Raw genomic sequence first — 9,537 nt, 5'->3', positions numbered from 1 at the left:
GCAGTCCAAGGAAACTGGAGGTGGTGTTGGTGGGGAAGCCCTGCACAATGCCAGCAGTAATTCATGTAGTCTCTATGGCAACTGCCACATACATTTACATATCCTTCCACTTAATCACAGGGCCATCCTAGACGACTCCCTCTTTGCCGGCTCCGTTGGCATAATTTGCTGTTTTCATTTGCTAAAACCAAGAGCTGCAATCTGCAGGACTTTGTATCACTGTTATTTTAAATAAAATTGTCTGCATTGTTAGTTTGTATTGAGAGAGTTGTGTGCATGTTTTTAAAAACTTGTCTAAGAATTGCTGGGCAGTGGGCGTTTTTTAACATCCACTATCTCACCTCTCCATCGTTCCCTACCTGAATTAAACATTTCTTATCAACACATGTTTGTCTTTCCTTGTCTACAATTCCAAGAGCTGACCGTGGGCCAAAGATATTATTAAGGTCTGGACCAAGAGCAGCCAAGGTTATGTGTTGGCCAGTGGCCAGCAACTCCTGGGCATGCAGAGATAGTATGTGGTTAGTCCTTGGGGAAAGGAGCAAAGGTACTCTGCACTTGCTCAGAGGCACTCACTGTTTCAGTATGCTACCTTGGGCAGAGATTTTTTGAGTTATTTGAGTGTTGGATTAGGACTCCAGGTGGCCAGGGTTTGCTCAGTCATAGAAACCCACTGGGTGACCCTGGGAAAGACACACTCTCTCAGCCTCAGATGAAGGCAGTAGTGAAGCTTCTGGGAAGAAATCTTGACGGGAAAACCTTGGGAGAGCTACCAGAAGTCAGAGACACATAACAAGTATTTTGCAGGATTATGGTTGAGTGCCAGCATGGATTTGTGTTGGACTAGGATTCCAGGAGACCAGAGTTCGAAACCCCGTTCAGCCACTGTGTGACCTTGGACCAGTCACACACTCTCCGCTGCAACCCCCCTCCGAACAAATCTTACCAAGGGTCTTATCGATAGCTGGGTATATAGAATGTGGACTTTCAGAGATTTTTGTTTTGTTTTAACTGCTTTTGCTTTTATGATGGCTTGGTTTGCTTTTTAACTGTTGTATGCTGTATTCATAGATATTTTGCTTCTAGCAAAAAGAACACCAACTACCCTTTCTACCCATTATGGCCTCAGTTCATTTCCCACGTCAGTAATGAGCAATTGGTGTGAACCCCTTTGCAGACTTCTGGATTTTGGAAAGATCCATTTAACGTCAGACTTGCCTAATCTCCTTGGTTTCTCAGGAATGCTCTTAGCTGTGGGAGTTCCCCCCCTGGTCCTTTTTCATTTGTTGATATTACATGTTTTGTATTAATGATTTATTTTGTGCTGCTGAAGGACTGGCAGTCAGACGATGGAGCAAGCTTGTTTCTGCTGTTGGAGAAGGTAGGACCCCAAGCAATGGATTCAGATTACAAGAAGAGTTTCTCCCTGAATGTTAGGAGGAAACTCCTGATGGCGTGTGTGTATGTGCCCGCCTGTCGATTTATGGTAACCCCATGACTTTTGTAGGGTTTCTTTAGTCCAGGGATACTCTGAGGTAGTTTTACCAGGTCTGTCTTCTAAAATATAGCCTACAGCACCTGGTATTACGTGATGGTAAGAACTGTTAAATCATTACTATAGGCTATTTGGGAAGATGGTGGAGAGCACATTTTGAGCATGACTAACAAGCAAAGAATGTATATTTCTATGGGTGTTTTTAGCTTCTATTTGGTCATGTCCTCCATTTATCTCAAATGTCTTACATTTTGCAGTGCCTTCTCCTCCTTTGTGGTGAGGACGTCTGGTCACCCTGGACTCTTCACCCATCAGGCTGTGTGTTTCATGCCCATACAAAAGACATTGGAGGATGGAAATAAGTCCCATCCCAGGAGATCCCTGTGGCTGGATTAGACCTTCCCTTTCTCTTTTTGCCAAGGAGGGACGGGCAAATTTGGAAATGGTCGAGTTGCATGTCTGGGCCCGGGAGTGTGATTTCCTTGTAGTTTAAAAAGCCTTTTCCTCACATTAATCTCTTTTATTTTTATTTTGACAAATGTATGTTTCCAGGAAGTTGCAAAGGTCAAAGCCGCATCTGGTGCTGGTTACTTGGCGAGGAGGGGACTGGTGGACGGGTGGGAGGCTGAGGAAGGCCCCTTTTGCTAAAGGTTTCCAAAGCAACGGGGAACGGAGTCATTTTTAAACTAGAGGCGCATATATATATATATATATTGGTAGAGTTGGGGGGAAAGAATGGAGTTGGGGGAGAGAAATGGTTGGCCAACTCTGGGACTGCTAATGACGGCAGTGATGAAAATCAGATTGCTTGTAATTTATCGGGGGAAATTGGATCAATTATTCATGCGCGGATATATCGGTCTGACTCCAGTGTATATAGAATAGTTGGCCGGCAGGCAGGTCATCCATTTTCCCTCTTGTGGGAGCCCATTCAGTCTCTCCGGCTAATCTTTTCTTTGGCGGCGGCACCATGGTTTCATATCAAAAGTATGCCAGCCCTGTCAAGTGACAGGAGACACGCAACCTTTTGCATTGCTGCCTAGGTCCCACACAAGCATTTCACAACAGAATCCCCTCCTGGGCAGGAGGTTTTTAGACCTTGGATGGACATAAGTGATGGGAGCCATTTTGCACACCTTTTCTGGACGAGTTGCACCACACTGCCATGCCTTTCTTCACTTTGGTGGAACAATGGCTTATGGCAATGGATTGTTCAGAAGGGGGTTCTGATGTTGAGAGAGTATGGCTTGCCCAAGGTCATCTAGTCGATTTCCATAGCTGAGAGTAAGGATTCGAACTCTGGTCCCATACTTGAGGCACTACACCATGGCTGGCTCTCTTTTCTCCCTTTATATCTGAAATCTTTCTCTCCCGCAACATCTGAGTGGTACTACTACTTCCATACTCCCAGATCTCTCCTCCTTTGGTCCCTTCCTACTCCCTGGTGATACCAGCGGGTCACTGCTCAGGAATAATTCATTAAAAATTAATTGTTTAATTAAATTAAACTCATTAAGTTGCCCAGCCACAAATGTTGAGCTTCACTGTTTTAATCATTAAAATGGCAAGCTGCTCTATTTCGACGGTTTTTCTTCTCATTCAAGTAACTTGTTCTGGATCAATTTTCTTCCATTCGAAGTGACATTTTAAAGTTTATTGCTTTAATGAATTGCTCCATAAATCATTGAAGCAATTAGATGCCCCTCCGAGATGCATTGTCAACTCATTAGTGCCACCACCAATGTTTCTAATGCTGTTTAGTTGGCTATTGGTTTCCTGGACATAAGTCCTGATGGAGACTTAGTCGTTCCAAACTAATCTTGCATTTCTCTTTTAGAAAGAGCACCGCCTGTCAGCATTCCCTTGCTGACACTTTTCCACTGAAGAAGTGCTTTCTTGAACATGCCATGCCTTGTCTTCATAGCTGCAGTTAATGAATTCAAGAGGCCTTGGAGAAGAGGAGAGGAACTGACAGGTAAAAGAATTTAGTTCATACACCTAAATGTTTTGTGCACTGTTTCAAATAAGCGAGTCTTCTGACACACACACAAAGACAATTTCTTTGAAAACAAGACAAGGAGGCCCTGGTGCCAAGATAAAGAACCCGGGAGATTTATAACCGAGGAAATACTTTCTCCAGCTCTGTGGATGGTTCCAGCAGGAACAATAGCTGCCTCGCAGCGTGAGCGGAGCTGATGGGGGTTTCTGGATGGAGGTGGCTATCAGTGCCTCTTCCTTGTGGTCCCTCCCTTCCTGGAAGTGGGAGATACCCAATCCCCCCCTTGGGCCCGCTGGTGTGTAATCAGCAGGAATCGGAATATCCGGGCTCGGAAAAAGTTGTGAAGAGGGTGTCGTTGGCTGGTGATGGATGGGTCCGGACTGCGGCGAGCCACGGGGCGGTGGTGGCTTGGTTGACTCCGTGGCAGCGTGCCAGCTTTCAAGCGATATCCATGTATTCTTTCGGTGTCTTTTGCAAGCCCTTCGGGAACTCTCCGGAGGAAGTCAATGGATCCTTGCTTTCTCACCCTGACACACTCACACACATAATACACATCCTCCCACCCGCCTAAGTTTGTTTTTGTGGTCGGACATCTCCGGCACAATGTTACGATGCGTCTCAGCTTTGTGGAAGGATGTAGTGAGGTGGTCACCTTCCTGGTCAGAGCATGGAAAGAAGGGATGGCTAGAAGGGGGGAGATAAGGACTTAAAAGAAATCCCACTGTGTCAGGACAGGGGCTTATCTAGTCTTCTGTTGCCACAGTGGCCAACTAGTTGCTTATAGGAAGACCACCAGGAGGACATGATTTGAACTGTACCCTCCATCTTGCATTCCTCCAGGACTGCGATACAGAGGAACTCTGCTTCTGTCACTAGAAATGATGCACGGTCTTAACTAGTAGCCCCAGATAGCTCTTGCCTCCATGATTTGGACCAGTCACCTTCTAAAACCACATCTTGTGGCTGTGAGCTCCACAGTGTTACTATGCTGTGTGATATTGCCTGTCCTTTTATGTATCGTGCATTTCCCACATTACAGGTTCAGCGCATGACTTTGTCATTCTCCAACCAAGAAAGAAAATTTTTTCCAGTCTGTTTCAATCACACCATCCATAATTTTATAGATGTTACTCCCCCACCTAAAGAGGCTAAAGAGCTCCAAACAATTGTAATATTTCTTCCTAAGGCTATTGCTTTCCAGACTTTTGACAATCTGGGTTGCCCTTTTTGGCATTGATTCTCAGCTCAGCCATGAAACCCACTGTGTGACCATGGGCAAGGCACAAGCTCTCAGCCTCAGGTGAAGGCAATGGCAAATCTCCTCTGAACAAATGTTGCCAAGAAAACTCCATGATACAATGCCTTAGGGTCACCATGAGTTGGGAAACAACTTGAAGGCACGCAACATACACACAGAAAGTGTAGCAGGGTGACAGTGGGGCATTTCCCTGAAATCTTCACCTATCCTAACATGAACCAATGTTATCCTATTTGTAAGCGCCAGGCTCTTAGTCTCTCTTGCCTGGTGAATTCAGTCCACAAGGGCTGGGTTGCATCCCACATTTCTTTAGGGAAAAACCCCTCACAATCCACCCCACCACCTTAAATGTTCCTTATTGTTTGAAGAACACAGAACGCCTTTTCTTTCTTCCTTCCTTTCTTCTGGATGACGGACGGATGGCGGGCTTGCGGCTCCTCGGTGCGTCTTTTCATTCCTCTGCATAATGCACCCTTACCCAATACTTAGGATATGAAATAATTATCCTAAGTGATCAGATTTTAATTAGGCGGCGCAGTGGATGATTATTGTATTCCAAATTGGTGCGGAGTGCTCCGCTATGCACCAGCCAAACTTGGGCTCTGCTATTATGCCCAGTGGGTGGCCATAAGACAATCAGGAAGTAATTAGTTGGGCTGGGGGGGCACTTGGGGGGTGGTTTGCATGGCTGGGCCCACCGGGGAGCGTCTTGCTGCGTTCCACGACTGCGCCAGCGCCGGGGGAGTCCGAGGCCGGCATGGCGTTCATCTTCCCCTCCTTCCCCCATCTCTCTCTCTCTTATTTTTTTTCATGTACGTGTGCATTGCACTAACAAGCCTTCTTTGTTGAGGCGCTCCGCAATTAGAGATGTCGATATTCATTTGGAAACCAAGATCACAGCAAGGCCCTGGCAGATCCTGACAGCCATTGTTGCGACAGCTTCTCAGGTTGGGAAGAGGAGTGTTTCGTAGGGCTCAGAAAGCCCAGGAGAAGTTAATTCCTTCTCAAGCCAATGCGCAAGATCACCCTATGGCCCAGGAGACAGCGAGTGGGCAGTAGATCTAGGGTAGGATGGCCAGACATACTCCTTTTCCAGGATGTGTTCTACAATCCAGCCTTATTTCCCGGAGAAACTCCAAAATGTCCTCCATTATATATCTACGAGTATTTTTAGCTTTCATTTGGTCATGTCCTGCATTCTTCTTGACTCTCCCATCTTTTGCGGTACCTTCTCTTCCTTTGCGATTAGGACATTTGGTCACTCTGGCCTTGGAAGTCTCCAGAGATGTTCCTCACCCATTGGGTTGTCTCTCATGTTCTGGTCACCCTGATCTAGGGGTCATCCAGCAAAGCATATGGGTGGACACAATGGGTCAAAGCAAACATGGACCCCACAACATTGCTCTTTTGCCAACAAGGGCTGGGCAGATTCATCTGACACCAATCAAGCAGAGACCATTGCTGGGTAGTGGTTTGAATGTTGGACTGGGACAGTGAAGGAAGTGAAATTCTCTTTGTCTAGAGCCAAAGTGAGCAACTGCATGGGAGCCAGTGTCCTATTTCCTTTCCCTAGACCCAGCTGTGGATCACGCTCCACCACAGAAAGCCCAAATAGCTCCATTTACCTCTGCATTCCTTCTCAAAATGGTGTCCGTAAATGATGTCATGTCACTTCCTGTCACCATTTTGCAAAAGACTGTAGAGAGAAATGGGAGGTATTTGGATGTAGTATACATTCCTAGGGTGCTTTGGAGGTTCGGATGAGGATTTGGGGGGGGGGGGGGGGAGGGTGTTGGTTTTTGTTTTTGTTTTTTTGTTTTTTTGCATGTTTGAGGTGGCTTTCTGCAAAAATACTTGGGAAATTCTTTCTAATTTTTAAATAGAAATAAATGAAGGGGTTGTGGATGGCTTTGGTGGACTGAGGAGGGACTTCAGGGACCACAAATGACGCCTTGTATTTGGGATGGTTTCCTCCTGCATTCTTCCCAAATTGTGGACTCCAGTCTCCAGATTTAGGATTGCTTCCTGCTCTTTCTAAGCCTTTGGAGGATGTGTCAAAATACATCTCTGTGGCTTTTAAACTTGTTTTTAATGATATATCCTTACCAAAAAATTAAAAAATAAAATAAAAAAGAAGAAGATTAATTACATTTTAAATGTTGATTTTCTTTTGGATACAGTTAGCTCAGTGCTATGGAATTCTGGGAAATGTAGTTTTGTGAGATACATAGCCTTCTCCGCAGAGAGCTCTGGTTCCAGAACAGTCAACATTTTCCAGGTTTCCTTAGCACTGAACCATGGCAGGTAAAGTGGTTCCAACCTGGATTATTTCTGCGGTGCGGATGCAGCCAAAGTGGGCTTTATTCCATTGCAATTGTAAGCCGCTTTGGCTGAAAAGCAAGACATTTTTGTTTCAAGAAAGAAGGGCTGGGAAGAATAGGAAGTTGGTGTTCATGGCTTTCCCTCACTCAAAATATTTCTCCATCTCTTCCCCAGTTCCCCAACTTGGACAAAAGAAGAACGAAAACAGTTTGGTACTTTAAAACAATTAGGTTTTCTCTGTTTTCTCCCCTCTTCCCTCTCTTTCGTTTTCTTTATCGGAAGTTCCCTGCAACTTTTACCTCTCTTTAACACAAAGGAAACTTTCCCTTTTTCCCTTTCTTTCTTTCTTTTTTTTAAATAGCAGAGATGCTCACTCCATTGAAATGATTGGCAGACTGGAGAGCTGAGAAAAACCAAATTGTTTATACCCTAATGAATAGGATCTTGATTGCAAGATCCTGTTTGGAAAATTACAGTGCCTGAATGGAAGCCGTACAATTACATCCCTCAAACGCTGCATATTCATTTCATCTGCTTTGCATAGAGATTAACAAGCGTGCCCCCGATGCAGACTCTGAAATTAAAGCCAACGCCGATTTTAGTCACAGGTTACAAACTAAGTGGCATTGTTGGATGGGTAGGAATCTTTACCACCTGCACGCCAGATGATTGCTGAGCCCCTCCATCCCAACTGCAAAAGAGAGGGAAGACGTGGTTCTTCTCCCTGTCGGCGCTGTCGCAAGCCAGCATTGGAAAACGTCGTACACGTATTCTCTATATTAGGAGCGAAAGACTAGTATCCGTACAGACTGGGCAAGAGGACCCAGGTTGCCTGCAAGAATGCTGCCGAAACTTGCCAAAGGAAAAAAAGAGGCATAATCCACTACAAAGTAAATCGTGGCCAGCCTCAACATTTAGGCCTACTCAGAGCAGGACTAAAATCAAATTTTTGGGCTACGGATCCAGAAACCGGAATCTTTTTCCTGCTGGTATAAATCCTGTTGGTTGGATAGTTGGTTTTTTTGCATCATAATGCGAAGGCAAAATTAGAACTGTAGAACCGATGTTGTTAGTGTTATTGTATGCCTTCAAGCCATTTCCATCTTATGGCAACCCTAAGGTGAACCTGTCACGGGGTTTTCTTGGCAAGATTTGTTCAAAGACATTTGCCATTGCCATCCCCTGAGGCTGAGAGTGTGTGACCCATTGGCTTTCCATGGCAGAGCAGGGAATCGAACCCTGGTCTCCAGAGTCATAGTCCAACACTCAAACCACTACACCATGCTGGCTGTCCAGTGTCACGCCAGTGTAAATACCTGTGAGTTGGGCCTCTGCCACAAGGCAAATGGGTTTTGGAGTCCTTGTTAGCATCATAGCCAGGTGTTAACAGATGCCTGATGGTATAGAAAGGGTCAGTTTTTGTTAGTGACTTCCTTACTTTGCATCTGCACTGCAATAATAATAATAATATTTAATAATAATAATAATAATAATAATAATAATAATAATAATAATTATTTATATACTGCCCTGTGGCAAACCAATCCAAACCAAAAATAATCCAGGTTGACAGCACTTCAGCTTCCATGGCTCAGTTCTATGGAATCCTAAGAGCTGTAGTTTTGTGAGATATTTAGCCTTCTGTTTCAGAGCACTCAACAGACTACACAACAGACTACAAGTCCAAGGATTCCATAGCACTGAGCCATGGCAGGTAAAATGGTCTCAGACTGGATCATTTCTGTAGTGCGGATGCAGCCTTAGATGCTTTTCTGCATTAGCATAGCAGTGTGAGACTGGGAAAGGACAGGAAGGCTGAGAATGGACTGGGAGAAGGGATTTTCCTGTTACTAACCTACTTGAACAGTTATTAATTTTTTGGGGGGGGAGATGGGTAATCTTGCATAGTTTGGGTTTCTTTGCTTCTGCAGTACATGCCCCTTGGGACTGGGCAGAGTGTGGCACTTTGGACAGCTCCCTTAAGACTGAAACTCAGAGCGGATTCACTGCCTCACTGACATCAGTCACAACGGCCAAAACTGATCTTTTTGCCATTTCAGTGGCTCCCAGTGTGTTGGACTACAACTCCCATCACTCTCAAGTGAAAGTGATAGCATCATTGTCTGATACTTCAGGAAGCTGCTGGGATGGAGACGGCTGGCATAGATGGTATCTCTCTGTCTCTTCCTCCTCTCTCATATATATGGTAGGCCTCCTAATTTTGTGCGTATGTAAGAGAGTAAGTTTTGGACTAGAACTCTGGGAGAGCAGGGTTCGAATCCCTACTCAGCCATGAAAATCTACTGGACATCCTTGGGGAAGTTGCACTCTCTCTGGTTGCAAGCAAAGCAATGGCAAACCCTTCCAAAGGTATCTGAGAATCCTAATTTTAGAGTCAGCTTAGTGTTGTTTGAATGTTGGACCCAGACTTTGAGAAACAAAGATTTGAATTCCTACTTAATC

The sequence above is a fragment of the Sceloporus occidentalis genome, unplaced genomic scaffold, assembly GCF_023333645.1.
Source record: "Sceloporus occidentalis isolate IW3139 unplaced genomic scaffold, rSceOcc1.0.p SCAF_8, whole genome shotgun sequence".
NCBI classification, from domain to species: domain Eukaryota; kingdom Metazoa; phylum Chordata; class Lepidosauria; order Squamata; family Phrynosomatidae; genus Sceloporus; species Sceloporus occidentalis.
This window is presented reverse-complemented; position numbering follows the sequence as displayed.